Source organism: Vanessa cardui, chromosome 8 (genome assembly GCF_905220365.1).
Source record: "Vanessa cardui chromosome 8, ilVanCard2.1, whole genome shotgun sequence".
Taxonomy (NCBI): domain Eukaryota; kingdom Metazoa; phylum Arthropoda; class Insecta; order Lepidoptera; family Nymphalidae; genus Vanessa; species Vanessa cardui.
The window spans coordinates 14,502,907-14,519,355 of NC_061130.1; the positions used below are offsets into that span (position 1 = coordinate 14,502,907).

The following is a 16,449-nucleotide window of genomic DNA, read 5'->3' on the forward strand; positions in this document are numbered from 1 at the left end:
ATCTATCTATCAATATTTACTATTCCTATGAAAATACGAACCCAAGCATGACTTGTCTGATATAACCGACCGATGTGTGTAGATAGTCAATTGAAGAAACAATTGGATGACTTGTCTAAGCAAAACTGATATGAGCCCCTATTTAATACTTCATATAAAAGACGCGTGAAAGTATTTCAAAATCTCTTGTTTTACCACTGGGCCACCTGATGGTAAGTGGTCACCAACACACAGACAGTGACGCTGTAAGAAATATTAACTATTCCTTACATCGTCAATGGGCCACCAACCTTGGGAACCAAGATGCTATGTCCCTTATGCCTGTAGTTACACTGTCTCACTCACCCTTCAAACCGGAACACAACAATACCGAGTACTGTTATTTGGCGGTGGAATAACTGATGAGTGGGTGGTACCTACCCAGGCGGGCTTGCACAAAGCCCTACCACTAAGTAAAGTAGTTGTTTATACAAAATAATTTGAGCTTGCTTGACACTTTCTTTACCTTTCATTATAATCCATCCATAATGCAGCTTCTTAATTGCGCCTCATAAACAATTCTACTATAAAAGAATGTCTTGATGTAACCAGACATGTCTTTCATCTATTCGTCTATCACACCCAAAATGGTGTTACAACGCACAAAATCAGACGAATGAGCACGAGCCTTAACAGGTGATTCATACCGAATCGCCACTAAAGTATTTTAAACCAAAACAGTCTCTTTATGGTTCAAAATTCTGTTTGTATTGAAAATGACGTCAAATGTTATTTTATTGTTTTTGTTTTCATTCGAAACTTTTTGAGGCACGTGCGTGAATACCTACAAGTTAAACAATACGAAACATTATTAATTTTGAATAAAGGGTTGAGGTTTAATTTGGTTGAATGTTCCTTATTTATTTATAATAATGCACAATGAAATAAACTGTTTTTGCAAATATTTTGCCGTTATTTAAATATTTTTTAATGACGAATAATAAAATTATCTTCATCACGGGATGCCATTGATACATATTAAATGAATTTATTAATAAAGAAAATCAATAAATAAGTATAACATAATTCATAAATCATATATGTATACATTTGTTATGTATGACAAATCTTACATGGATATATGACGAAGAAATCCTCCGTCTAGACTAAAGCGTCTATAATGTACTTTTGAAATATGACATTTTAGATTAGCGCTTTCTCCCTTTTCACTGATGTACATGTTTAGTATATACGCCAAACAATGACAAGGGAGCAGATAGCTGAAGAAACATAACGGCATAAAATAGCGTCTTGTCATTTGCCGTCACGGTCCAATCGTTTTAACCAATCAGTAAGCAAAGTAAGAAATAATCAATTATTAAACAAGAAACTGTTAATTAATATCACGAACAACCTTACCTATGATCGTTCATGAACCATTGTTTAACTAACCTCTTTAGTTTTGTCATAATTAATTCGACATTCTAATAAATACCACATTGCATTAAGGGAGGAGCCTGCTTTAGAGGCTTCAAAAAATCGATTGGTATGTGTTGCGTCCGGTGTCTAGGACAGCGCCCTAGTACACTGGAATACCTACTAAAAAACCAGCGGTACTGTCCGTCTAGTCGGAGGGCACCACGGAATCGCTGACATTGTGACATAAGTATAGGTTACCGTAATAGAAGTATAGGTTATGTAACAGAATTCTAAAAGTATTGACCATAATGTCCATCTGACCCGATAAGAGATAGAAGTCAACAATCAAAATCAAAATAAACTTCATTCAAGTAGGCTTTTACAGGCACTTTTGAATCGTCATTTTACAATTAAGTGAAGCCACCACCGGTTCGGAAAGTAGATTCTACCGAGAAGAACCGGCAATAAACTCAGTAGTTACTCTTTTTCAACATGTAAAAATAAACACATATTACAGGTAAGACATCACCCTCTAAAACCTCACTTTCGCAATGGACGGCGAATCCAATACGAACAGAAATAATTCAGGTACAAGACTTACGTCCTTTCAGAGATACGAGACATCTCAAGCTCAAACAAAAATATTAATGTTAATGTACATTTCTATTATTATCTACAGCATTGTATTTATTTATATTTGTTTGTTTGTTACAATTTATCTCACGAAGTCATTAAGCGATTGTGATGCTAAGTTATGTTTCTTCCTTGATCCAGTGAGGTCAATAGGGCAGTTTTAAGATAACCTGACTATAAAGAAATGCTAAAAATAAAAAAATACGATCAATGAGTCGAGATGGCCCAGTGGTTAGAACGCGTGCATCTTAACCGATGATTGCGGGTTCAAACCCAAGCAAGCACCGCTGATTCACGTGCTTAATTTGTCTTTATATTTCATCTCGTACTCAGCGGTGAAGGAAAACATCGTGAGGAAACCTGCATGTGACAAATTTCATAGAAATTCTGCCACATGTGTATTCCACCAACCCGCATTGGAACAGCGTGGTGGAATATGTTCCAAACCTTCTCCTCAAAGGGAGAGGAGGCCTTTAGCCCAGCAGTGGGAATTTACAGGCTGTTGTTGTTGTTGTTGTTGAGTCGTATGTCATGATAGTACTATATAAAACATTCGTTGATTCCAATTTATGTCTTCATCCCATTTGCAAACTTTATTAGAACTAACTTAATTAGGCATCCAATTAAATGCCTAGCCCTTTTCATTCAACCAGCGGCCTGAATGACGCTCAGTCATTTCATCTTCCGTTCATAGAACAGAGTACCTCGTTTTAATTTTTAATTTTACAGGAAGCAATTCACCTGTATCTCGCTTGTGTAAAATTTTAAATGAGCACAGTGCTGTTTTAGACCCTTTTGGAGACTCATCAAACAAGTTTCACAAAAAAATATTGTCAAAATTGTCAGCCAACTAACTTATTTTGTTTATATTTGTATGTTATTATTTTACTATTATTGTTAATTCTTGTCATTTTTAATTAACCTTGATTTACTAACAATTAATTATTTGTAAGTTTGTCATCTCCAACTGTATATCTGCAAGTGGTATTCACCTTAATAGGTAATGTATTTACTTTTAAGTTGTATTAAAATTGTATACCTTTGTACGTGTTGATGTACTTACCACTGGTGCATCTTAAATAAATAAATAAATTTTCCTCTTTTAAAATTGGTTAAAATGTTCCGACTCTTTAACCCTATTTGGTCATCTCGGTCTGACCCCTAACCAAAAATGTTCCATCCTTGAGAAATAGGCAGTTAATAGTGTAATTTTAACCATTTGTCTCTCGGGTCGGTGGTTGCACGCTGTTTAGTAAATTGGCTAGGCGTTTAATGGTATGACTAATTTAACCATTTGGCTGCAACATATATATCAATATTGTAATATGCAATATGCAAATGTCAAAGATATAAATAAAATGGTATGATATTTAGTATATTTTTGAATGTAATGCAGATATGCGGTATATTATATTGATTATTTTTTATATATAGCTCTTTACAACTGCTTCACAACAAGTTTCAAAGGGAAAAAGAAAATAAAAGAATATTTTTAAAGGTACTTTAATATTAATGATATTTCGACGATACTACTGGGTAAATTCAAACACTACTGATATTAACAATTTTCACGTGAATTTCAAGACCTAACCCAACCGATTTAGGTACGTAGGGTTGCAGAAGAGATCTAAAAATTAGCAAATATGTATAATTAAAAAAATAAATTGAATATTTATAGAAATTAAAAATGATTGCAGTCACCGTTAGGCGGATTCTTCTTACATCTGTTATGGTAGCTAACAGGTAGACTTTTGACGATTAATAAGTAAGGGCTTATGTACTCCTGAATCCGCGAGTAGGAATACTAGCAACATACATTTTTAATAATCTATACATATAATAAAATTGGAGTGTCTGTTTGTAATATTAAAATAGCCCTTTTTTACTCAATGCATATGTATGTATACACGGTACATATACCAAAATAACATTTTTTACAATTTCTGTATGTCTACCTGTCCGTTTGTTCCGGCTAATCTCTGGAACGGCTAGGCCGATTTTGATGGAATTTTCACTGGCAGATAATTCTATGATAAGGAGTAACTTAGACCACAATAATATTTTTTTGTTAAATTCAAACGAGTACAAGTTCGCAGGCACAGCTAGTTTTAAGTAAAGTTAGTTAGTAAAGTGCTGATGGCGTACTCTGCGAACACCTAAAATTTAGAGACCCACAGAGGTCCTATGTGCCCATATGCCCCACAGACTAACTAGCAAAAATAAATAAATAAAGTGTTGGCGTCAGAGATTGGGTTTTAAGCCAAGGTGACTGCTTTCACTTCACTTAATTCCTGTACATAAGAGGACCAGTGGATTAATAACTTTTGCTTTATTATGAATGTAAAACAACATTGTCTACGAACGTCAGTGACTCTATATTTTACTCTATTTTTAAGCCTGTCGTTTACTTTGGATATTTCCGTAATCTATTTATACATAAAAATATAAATAACAGATTTGTTTACAAGATAACAATTGTAAATTTATTTTTGATTTCAAGTTTTTAAAATCGAATCTGATGAATTTAAATAATATTTCGAAAGAATATCTTAGCTAAAATATCGTAGCTTCTGATTGGTTGTTTTTTTCTTCTCAGGTCTGAGGTATTATATTCCAATCAATAAGAAAGTGTAAACACTTCTATTTTGAATAAAGGTTTTTGACTTTGACTTTGACTTTGACTTTGACTTTATGTTATACAAATAGGATGTTAATTAGGAGGTTTACCTGATGGAAAGTGACAATCACCCCCTATGGACATCTGCAACACCAAGGGGGCTTGCAGCTGCGTTGCCTTTAAGGAAGGATTAAGCTCTTTTCTTGAAAGTTTTTTGATACCGTAAATATGTTCGAGGCAGGATGTGATAAGATTTATATCGAATTTGACTTTGAATCAGGATGAAATGAGATTTTAATAGAAACATGATATTCGTATAGATTAAATAAATATATTGAATACTATTTTAATAAAATATAAATTTATTTTTATTTAATACCTTATGAGTCCTCGAGAATATATCTCGATATATATTCAACATACAAATAGGTATTTGGATTATAAAAATCTAGATTAACATAATGAATATTTAATTCGTATATTTTATTTAAAAAATGGCTTCATATCTTATATTTCGATAATAAATTTCAATCATTATATCGTTTATTACAGACAGAAAACACTAAATTACTCACTATTAATGCTCATAATTTATATTCAAAAATTAAAAATGTGTTTTACGAGGAATATTTTATGTGCATTGCATAATATATTGACATTTATATTCACTCTATTTTATTTCAATACATCAGTATGTTTTGTAAACAATACTTACAATATGTAAGATCGGTTGATCTACAACTTTTGTGTATAAAAATCAAGAGCAGTGTATTCTTTACATAAACAAAATTGATCGTAAACTTTTACTATTATAATACTATTATATTACTATCATAATTCCTTACCTTAGACTTTGAAAAGAATTCAGAGGATATCCAACACGCTTTTTTATCGTATAGGTGGCAAACGAGCAGTCACTCGTTATATACATCTTACATTTGGTTATGATACAGCAGACATTTTAGTATATGTAGATATTATAAAATATTTCGATAAATTTTAAAATATTATTTTAATACACTGAGTTTATACATATATAGATATAGCATTGTTCATTATCAGAGTTCTATATATGTCTCAATAAGACCCTGAACTATGTTTAATTATAATATGACTAGTTATAAATATTTATTAATAAATCATTTTAATAGGGCACGAATATTACACTACATAAGAATGCATGTTACTAAATATTAAACAACAACAGCCTGTAAATTCCCACTGCTGGGATAAGGCCTCCTCTTCCATTAAGGAGAGGGCTTGGAACATATTCCACCACGGCCACCACGCTGCTCCAATGCGGGTTGTTTAATACACATGTGGTAGAATTTCGATGAAATTAGACACATGCTGGTTTCCTCATGATGTTTTCCTTCACCGTTGATACATCCTGTCTCATATATATATATTTATTACATAGTTTTTTTTTATTTCCTCTTAATTAAGATTTAAATAATTTTGTATTAGGTTAGGATGTTGATTGTTTTCTTTTAGTGCATGCTGTGTTCTTTAAGTAATTCTGACACTTAGAATATAATTTTGCTTTTGTTATATTATATTCTTATAATCAGTGTAAACATTGTTGAAGACCAAATAAAATAAATAAATAATAGACAAGCAGAGATCAAACTGCAGAAATTTTAGTGCATGAAATAAAAAATCCCCAACTAACCCTATATTCCCGAAATGGTGGTATACCAATATCTCGCAATAGCACAGATTATATCTGTGGGAAATTTGCAGGCTGTTACTTTACTTTTTTACTTTATGTATCAAATTAGATATCATTTTTGTTGCCCAGTACGATCTTTTTCACGGACGCAATGGACGTAACATTTAGATCGACACTGTTAAATATATATAATATATATGATGATATATATATATATATATATATATATATATATATATATATATATATATATCAATAAACAGACAGAAAACTTTACAGCATTGTGAAATGAACAACACGTTCTTTCGACCTAATTTATAGTCTAGTTGTACCTCTGTGGTTACAAATAAAACAAGTAACTATTGATAAGCCAGCTGATAAAACATTGACCTTTCCATGACTCACCCTTTGGAAGAATCTGCTTATCAAACACAAGCGTATAAATGGATCAGGAAAGATCATATTCGAATGACATCAAATTTGGTTGTAGGGATTCGTGCAAGTCTGGGTGGTATCACCCTTTCACCATACGAGTATAGTCAAACTGTAATTCTTGATACTTTTGTGTTCCAGTATCAAGGATGGTTAAGCCCGTTAGTTCCCAAAATTGGTGGTGCAATGTGAAGTATGGAATGGTGACTATTTCCTACAGAGCCAATGTGTATGGGCGGTGGTGCTAATTTGATAGTCCATCTACCCATTATGTGTAGAGCTACTTTATGCCATACGTTTGTCTTTCTTTTTTTATGGCATAAGTTGGCGGACGAGCATATGGGCCACCTGATGGAAAGTGGTCCTTATCACCCATAGACAATGACGCTGTTAGAAAATTAAATATTAACTATTCCTTAAATCGTCAATGCGCCACCGCCCTTGGGAACTAAGATGTTATGTCTCTTGTGCCTGTTACACTGACTCACTCACCCTTCAAACTGGAACACAACAATACTGAGTACTGTTATTTTGCGGTAGAATAACTGATGAGTGGGTGGTACCTACCCAGACGGGCTTGCACAAAGCCCTACCACCAAGTAAAGTATTTGGGTAGTACAAAAATTTCAAATTTATAAAGTGACCCACACACACGAAAAACTGTTAATATAAATCATTATATCTATGTATATATCCCACTAATATCCTACTATTACTATAAATGCGAAACTATGAGGATAGATGTATGTATATTTGTTAGTCCTGCATCAGAAAACCACTGAATGGATTTGGATGAAATTTTACAGTAATATAGGGTATACATCACACATTATATATATTATAGTAATATAGGGTATACATCACACGAATAACACATCGGCTACAAATTATAATGATTTCATGTAATTTGGCCATAATATAACGATACATTCATACAAAGTACCCATTCTAGGGTCACTAGTCAAATAATTAAGATAAAATTTTAATGCTAAAATCGGTAAATTCTTGCATAATACACGGATCATGCAAGTCATTCGCCATATTGGATTGAATATGATATCACAGCCAACAATCGTACACAATACAAGTCTCACAGATAAAGTTAATGAATTTGTATTCGCCAAAATAGCTACTCGGCTATCAGTAACGGACATATTTAACATACACACAAATCGTAATTTATTTGTGTTCTTATTCTATAATTCATGATTCTAAAGGCGAGATGACCCAGTGGTTAGAACGCGGGTAACTTAACATATGATTGCAGGTTCAAACCCTGGCAAGCAACATTATATATATATGTGCTTAATTTGTGTTTATAATTCATCTCGTGTTCGGCGGTGAAGGAAAACGTCGTGAGTAAACCTGCATGTGCCTAATTTCATCGAAATTCTGCCACATGTGCATTCCACTAACCCGCATTGGAACAGAGTGGTGAAATATGTTCCAAACCTTCTCATCATTGGGAAATATACAGGCTGTTTTTATTGTTATCTGTAGTTCTGTGTGAGGGTTAAAAATCATGGAATTCGAATTCGTCGATTAAGTGAATTTCAACATACATATATGTTACCAACTGCTACTCGTCCTCACTTCACTCAGCTATGTAACAAATTCTATCACACGAGACTAGTAGTCGCCCGCAGCTGCGTTCGCGTTTTATGATGTTGGTTGTCAGGTGTTAGACAAAAAAAGTAGCCTATGACCTTTCTTAGAGTTGAAGTTTGCTTCATACCAAATTTCATAAAATTCGGTTCAGCAGTTTGGTAGTGAAAGAGTGACAGACAAACAGAGTTACATTCACATTTAAAATATTAATATAGATATAGATAAAATTATTGTTAAGTAGAAATCATGCAAACATACGATGATAATAAAAAAATTACACCGTAATTAGTATGAGATAATGAACACTACAAATTTTACAAATATCAAAATGAGAAAATCGGTTTTTTCTTGAGTCGAGATGGCCCAATGGTTAGAACGCGTGCATCTTAAAGGATGATTACGGGTTCGAACCCAGGCAAGCACCGCTGATTCATGTGCTTAATTTGTTTTTATAATTCATCTCGTGCTCAGCGGTGAAGAAAAACATCGCGAGGAAACTTGCATGTGACAAATTTCATAAAAAATCTGCCACATGTGTATTCCACCAACCCGAATAGGAACAGCGTGGTGGAATATGTTAGAAACCTTCTCCTCAAAGGGAAAGGAGGCCTTTAGCCCAGCAGTGGGAATTTACAGGCTGTTGTTGTTGTTGTTGTTGTTTCTTTAGTCCCTTATTCAAACATTACGAAAGCACGAATCAATTTTACTGTCCTACAAGTTATAGACACAATAAAGGCGTCTACAGAATCCAGTGCCCATGCTTGCCTACGAATGACACAGAATAGGAATGAATGGAAGGTGGTGCTAAGTGTACAGGAGAGCCACACACATGGTGGTCACGACCCTCAGTTATGAGGAAACTACTGAAAAGAAGAAGGAGAATGATGTGAATGAACAAGCATGTTATGAGCCAGAGAATGACGTAAAATATTTCTAACCCCGAAAAAATGAGAAACTGCGACTCAAATCGAGTTATTAAATAATTCCGAGGCTAAACAACAAATAAATTTGTTTTAAAATATTTAATATTAAATAAGTTAGTCATATCCTTCGATAAGTTTATTTTTTTATGTAAATCTTAGAATCAAAAGAAATCCTATAATACATATAATAAACGACATTCTTTCATCATCCAGGATTGATCAACAGGATGATTGTTACCATTAACAACATTCCAAGGACTTTTATTGCAAACCGGACAAAAACACTATCCTCAACAACGGCCTCTAAGAGTCCCACTGCTGGGCTAAGGCCTCTTCCTTTGAGGAGAAGGTTTGAAACATATTCCACCACACTGTTCCAATGCGGGATGGAATACACATGTGGCAGAATTTCTATGAAATTAGACACATGCAGGTTTCCTTCACCGCCGACAGATGAATTATAAACACAAATTAAGCACATGAATATTCCAATCTTGCTTGTCTGGGTTTGAACCCGCAATCATCGATTAAAATGCACGCGTTCTAATAGGATATAAGAGTAGGCATATCCCAGCAGTGGGAAATTTACAGGCTGTTACTTTTCTTTACTATTATAAAACATTTGATATTGTCATATGCTTAATTTATAATATGATTTAATAAATGTTTTTATATTGAATAAAATAATTTGTATGACATGTATTTAAAAGCAGTAAAAATTCAATTTTAAAAATTTATCAGCTACTTATTTATAATAACTTAAAATATAAATTAAAAAAAAACCGATTTCGGTCTGCAGTAAATCTCAAGGAAGAACGACCAAATACGCAGGACGTATTTTAGTGCACGATTGTGTACACGAGACCTCACATGCTTTCCGAGGAAAAACAGATTTGTGCCCAGAAACTCGAACCCTAGACGAAGGCAATCAAATTTATAATACAGCAAAGCTTTTAACGATTTCTACGTAATATAATCCTTATTCTTACATTTGTTTACCTCTTCGCCTTGTCTCATATTTTCCTTTCAGAAATTAAAAATAATTTTACTATAGGCATGTTTTTTTACTTTATTAAATAGTGACCATGAATTTCGAACGCAATGAAGTCATTGCTTTTTTCATTTTAACCATCGAAAGTGAAGGTTGAGCACATGAAAAGAGCCCTTTCGTTTCAGAAAATAACAAAAAGGAACATTAAAAATATGTCGTCTTATAATTATTGTAAAATATTTTAAAGGTTTGAGACGGTTGCTTAAAACATTTATCTTAAGATTACACAATCAATTAATTCACATGTGTGATACACATATGATACACATGCGAACTAATCTTGACTGTCTGATCATTTACTTTAATATCTCAGATCATAGATAAATAATATCGTTATTTAATTTATGACACAAGAATTAACAAAATTAGAAGCAAATAGATACATTAATAATTTTATTGTTACATGATAATTTTACATTCACAAATGTATTCGGGATTTAAAAGCGATCGTCCTTTTTTATTATTAGGCTCAACAGAGTTTCACCTTTAACGTCTCTTGAATTTATTTAAAAAAAAAAAACACAATAAAAAACCGGATATTTCCGGTTATGCTAAAGGAAAATAACATTTTATGAACGTTTTTAAAATATTCAAGATATACGCAGCAATGTTCAAAAGAGCATTTATACATAAACAAGGAGTTTGTATATATTCATGTATTTCATGGTTTCAACAGCAAATGGGAGAAAACGTAACTTGGAATAAGACTCGAATATTAGGATAATTTGCTCACTTCAGGTAATTTCCATAGCGGCCCCGATTCTTAAGATTTTCTAACATAAAATGGAGTCAGCGAGACAACGTATGTAGTGTGTGATACTACGGCTCCTCCACGTTCTCAGTTTACTTACCATCAGCACGACTAATTTCACGGCCACTTTTTATTGTATCATTAAGATAACTGAGGCGGAAAATCCTTATCAAACTACTTGGAGAAGAGACCATGAGTCCACTTCCTTTCCAGGCTGGGAAATTTACAGGCTGTTGTTGTATGGTCGTTGAACCAGTGAACCTAATTCTTGTGTTACGGAACGGTTATTCGTACTTGCTACATATTGTCAAATTATGTAGTGTTACGTAGACCAATGGCGTCTCCCAAAGTTTTTGTTCGCCTTGTTTCGCCTAAGGTAAGCCTTACTCGGCTTACCTTAGGCGAATAGAGCACTTTACCTTTCAGTTCTCTATCGCTACTCTAACGTTTGAAAATTTGTAAAAAAAGCTCTGAAATGCTATGTTTAAAAGAGATTAAGTGCCAGAAAAGCAACACTTGTAATTTTCCTCGCACCGATGCCTCTATGAAATGGAAAGTGTAGCTAAAAGAGTCTAAAAAACTAATCATGAGATAAATGAAATTAAATTTAAACATAATTTATCTCGTAAAATGTGTTTAGTTATAAGAGTATTAGCAGTGATAGTGTTGCAGGTTGTTGTAAGCTTACTGCGTAGAAACGGACCACCCTATGTGATATTTTACAATATGAATATATTTAAAGACAGTACTTGATTTGATTGCATAGTATGATAGATATATTGTACAACCGTGAAAATAATGCTAAAATATTACCTTTAAAATATAATTAGGGTGCAATGCTAATAAATAACAAATTACGGACATTTCAATCAACGAGTTGCATTAATTGATTTATTTTAGTATCTGTGGACGGAAATGACTTGTTTATTATTTGTTTTATTATATTTATTACCGTGTTTATGGAAATTAAGCTGATTTTATAAAAAAGTTCCATTATAAATAGCATTAATAAAAATTACTACAAATACCTCCAAAAATTATCACTGTGTTCCGGTTTGAAGAATATCATTTTTTTTTTTGACTGTCTGTTGCTATTTCACAGTCAAACTACATACTTGATGATGAATCTTTTAAATGCAAGCGAAGCCGTAGGTCACAAACAGTTTTATCTATAAAAAAACACCGATAATAATCTACGCTCACTTTAGTTACAGCATTTATAGTATGACATCGCTGAAATTTTTCAACAAAACCAGTCAGATTATATGCGATATATATGACGAGCATATAATATATAATTACAATAAATAAAGACATCACAGTAACAAGGAGAATCTAGTAAATTACCATTGGCACCATTATGATAATTATTTTTTGTATTTGTACAAAAATAATGTTAAAAGTCTTAAATGCGCAATAATTATTTTATTACTTAATTATATTAAGACTCAAAAAAATTATACTTATTTTTTTAAAGCTAATAAAAATTTTAAGAAAAAAAAACTCTCGTTGATGACGTCATAAATGACGTATCTTGAAGTTTACAATACTTTCATTAGTTAGGCTAGGCCAGCTGTCATGATATAATAACTACAACTTGTATTAGACACACTGGCTATTATATATAATAAACGTCACTAGAAGTAATAATTATTTTTAATTGCATTGGTTTACGAATAGGTTTATGATAAATAGATACATACGATTCTCCCCCTTGGTTTCAACTAACTAAGGTATATTGTATTTATTTAATTATATCTTTATCAAGTAAAAAAGATGTTGTCTTAAATTTTTGCGATTATTACACATTGAAATAAAACTAGTTACAACGGATTTGAATCGTGTATGTTAATTATTTTTGACATCCCGACGTTACGAGCACTTTACAGCGTTCGTGGTCACGGGTAGTCTACCCGTGTACGTATTTCAAATTACAAAGACTCATTTTTTTAGTAATAATAAAAACTTATTTCCTAAGTTAGTATTTTTATTATCTTTTTATGTCACTTGAAATGCATGCATGCACAGCAATCAAAATCAAAAATCAATCAAAATCAAAATTTCAATATCAAAATCAAAATAAAACTTTATTCAAGTGGGCTTTTACAAGCACTTTTGAATCGTCATTTTACAATTAAGTGAAGCTACCACGAGAACAAGTACTATTTATTTATTAGCTATTATTCTTAACTCCAAATACTGTCTGGGCATGTCATAAGCCAATCTAGTACGTACTTCGGTATTAAAATATCATAGCACAAATATTTATGACTTTGTTACAGTGTGAACGTAGCTTTAAACACTATTAAGGCGATTCCATTTTAAGCAATTCCCAAGCTATATATTTGAGAGAATATAAATTTTGCCATCCGGTTGTCAATTTAAAAAGATTAAAAAATGTCAATGATTTAAAATGAGCTAAATATAAATTTAATTAGATATTCTTTAAGAGCCTTTTACCTGTAGCTGGTATATTTTTGTTGGTTATTATGCTTTTTCCTCGTTGTATATATTTTTAGAAAATATTACAAACTTAAATTAATATTGGACAACATCACATACATTACTCTGATCCCAATGTGAGTAGCTAAAGCACTTGTGTTATGGAAAACCAGAAGTAACGATGGTACCACGAACACTTAGACCCCAAGACAACAAAGATATAACAAATTAACTTTTTCTATATCACCTCGGCCGAGAATCGAACCCGAGACCTCGGAGTGGCGTACCCATGAAAACCGGTGTACACACTACTCGACCCCAGAAGTAGTAACACAAACTCAAACTCAAATTCCTTTATTCAATATATGTAGAAGTATTACTACACTTACTTATTGATTGTCAAATAAACACTACCACCGGTTCGGAAAAAGGAACACCCTGTCCTGAGAAGAACCGGCGAAAGAAACTCAGCGGGTCTTTTTTTTGTTATTTTTTTTTTGTCAAATGAATAAGACAGTAGTCATAATTACCAAAACCTATAAAATTCTAAAAAAAATGTTGTTAAGATCTAGTACTTGTGTGTGACATACGATTATTATGTATTAGTCCATGGGAATGTTACATGGCCTAAACATTTCTTAGATTATGCAATATTTATGGAGCATGTAAGGGGGGACGTCAATACAAGCTCAACCCTTGGCCCTCAAAATGTAACAATTCAATGGACTATATATACGATTAATTCTAAGTTACATTAAATTAAATCATTGTATACGTCAGACTGAATTTTAATCTTGATAGAAGTTTTATTTATAACTTTGACATTTTTAACAGCATCTATTTTTACATTGTTTTCTGCGTCAAATGGTCTGGTGTGTTATAACTTCGATTTTGTGACAATATTAATAATATGATATGTGATAAAGTCTATAAAACAGATGGGCATCTAAAATGTAATTTGTACATGTTTTACTTTGATTACAGTTATTATTAATTATAAAAATCTGTCTGTCCGTTGAGCTTAACAATAGTGAAAAAAGTTTTCTGATATATATACTATATTTTAGTATGTACAATTTTTCGAAAATTTTCATAGTATTCTTATTTTTTTATAGATATGTTTGGTTCATTTATTAAAAAGTATATGTCGAACTAAAAGATTTATTTATTTAAAAAAAAATCTAATTATAGATGTAAATTATCATTAATTTTCCTTAGTTTTTAATTACGTAAGTTGACTAACATAAGTGTTTTTTTCATATTTTAATAAGTTATGAATAAAAATAAAACGAATCAAACGTCAATGACAGTTCCTGAAAAATAATAATTTGGAGCGAACCGATCACAGACAACATTATTATAATTATAGAATCACTGAAGCTTGATCTTTGTAACAATATTATCATGCGATAGCATTATCGTAATAGTTGATTTTTATAATAAACACAATGATTGATAAATAATTTCCAAAAGGTCTTACCTCCCAAAATTGTCGATAAAAAACAACACAGGCACAATACTACAATGCTAATTCAAACACGAATATAACTTTATTCAATCAAACACACCACGAGTTTTCGTGAAGGATTTTAACATATTTTATCATATTTTGATCGTAATTTTTATATTTAAGGTCAATCGTGTGACACGTCCGGTGTCTTCGACGGATGGCGCGCTACTGATATGAGACTAAATGTTCCGTTGATAACTAATCACATTAAACGATACATATGATATCTTAAAAGTTTACTAAATAATAGCAACATTGTAAACCGATATTGAACTATTGAACTTCATTAATAATTGGTATCGTACCAAGAAATTGAATTTAAATTAAACGAAATATTTAATCTTTTTTTTTTTATTTCGTTCGTGGACGTTCAACTACTTTTTTGACCGGCGGATCTATCTCGGTTTTGTGAATCAGCTTCCTGATGGTAAATGGTCACCACCGCCCATAGATATATATACTATCTCTTACATAACCCATACTTCACTAACCTTCGAAAATGAGATGTTACATCCCTTGTGCGTATTCCATGGTTTCACATCCACACAAGCCAAGCAGTGTACACATAAAAACACAAAGTTTGAAATGCTGAAAAAGATTAACTACTGAATTTCTTGTCAGTTCTTATCGGTAGAATCTACATTACGAAGCGGTGGTAGCTTCACTTAATATAGTTGTTAAATGACGATTCAAAAGTGCCTGTAAAAGCAGAATTGAAAAGAGTATATTTTGATTTCATTTGATTTGATTTGAAAGAAAATAATTATTGCTTTCAACGTAAGTTGTTACATTTCTTTCGAAAAATGTAATTAGGTACTAATTGAGCTAATCAAAAATAAATGCTGAATCTGCGCATTATGATTCAAAATATATAAAATATATGATGCAATGTGTGTTATTTTGTTTATGATGCACAATTTACACTACTTACACCACCCACACAGTGGATATACTACAGCAATGTCTTTTATTGGCGTGTTCCGGCTAAAGGTGAATGAGCCAGCGTAACTACAAGCTCATGTACGTAGGTACATAGCAAAAGTCCCCCATAGGGCCCCGCCAATCATGTCTATGGGTAGGGGTGACCCCATAGCTATGAGTAACGTATCATAGATTTTTTTTTGACAGACAAGTATTGATACTATCAATAGCATCACTACTTAGTACAAAACAAAGTCGCTTTCTCTGTCCCTATTTCCCTATGTATGCTTAAATCTTTAGAACTACACAACGGATTTTGATGTGTTTTTTTTATAGATAAAGTAATTCGAGAAGAAGATTGCTATGTATAATACATGGAAAATTTTGTAAAGAAAACACTTATAATTTTAGAATTTTCTACTGTAATGTCATATCACTGCACCCGTGAAAAGCCGGGGCGGGTCGCTAGTAAACCATGAAACAAATGCCCG

At 32.3% G+C, this 16,449-nt stretch overlaps 1 protein-coding gene across 1 annotated transcript in view; it reads right to left on the bottom strand.

The window, feature by feature from the left end:
* The window catches only part of LOC124531904 (protein peste-like), a 68,442-nt gene extending 53,247 nt beyond the window's left edge, over window positions 1-15,195 (bottom strand). The window contains exon 1 of the mRNA XM_047106474.1: window positions 15,008-15,195. The gene's annotated coding sequence lies outside the window, so the exon portion shown is untranslated. The remainder of the gene's footprint in view (window positions 1-15,007) is intronic.
* Between the last annotated feature and the right edge of the window lie 1,254 nt (window positions 15,196-16,449).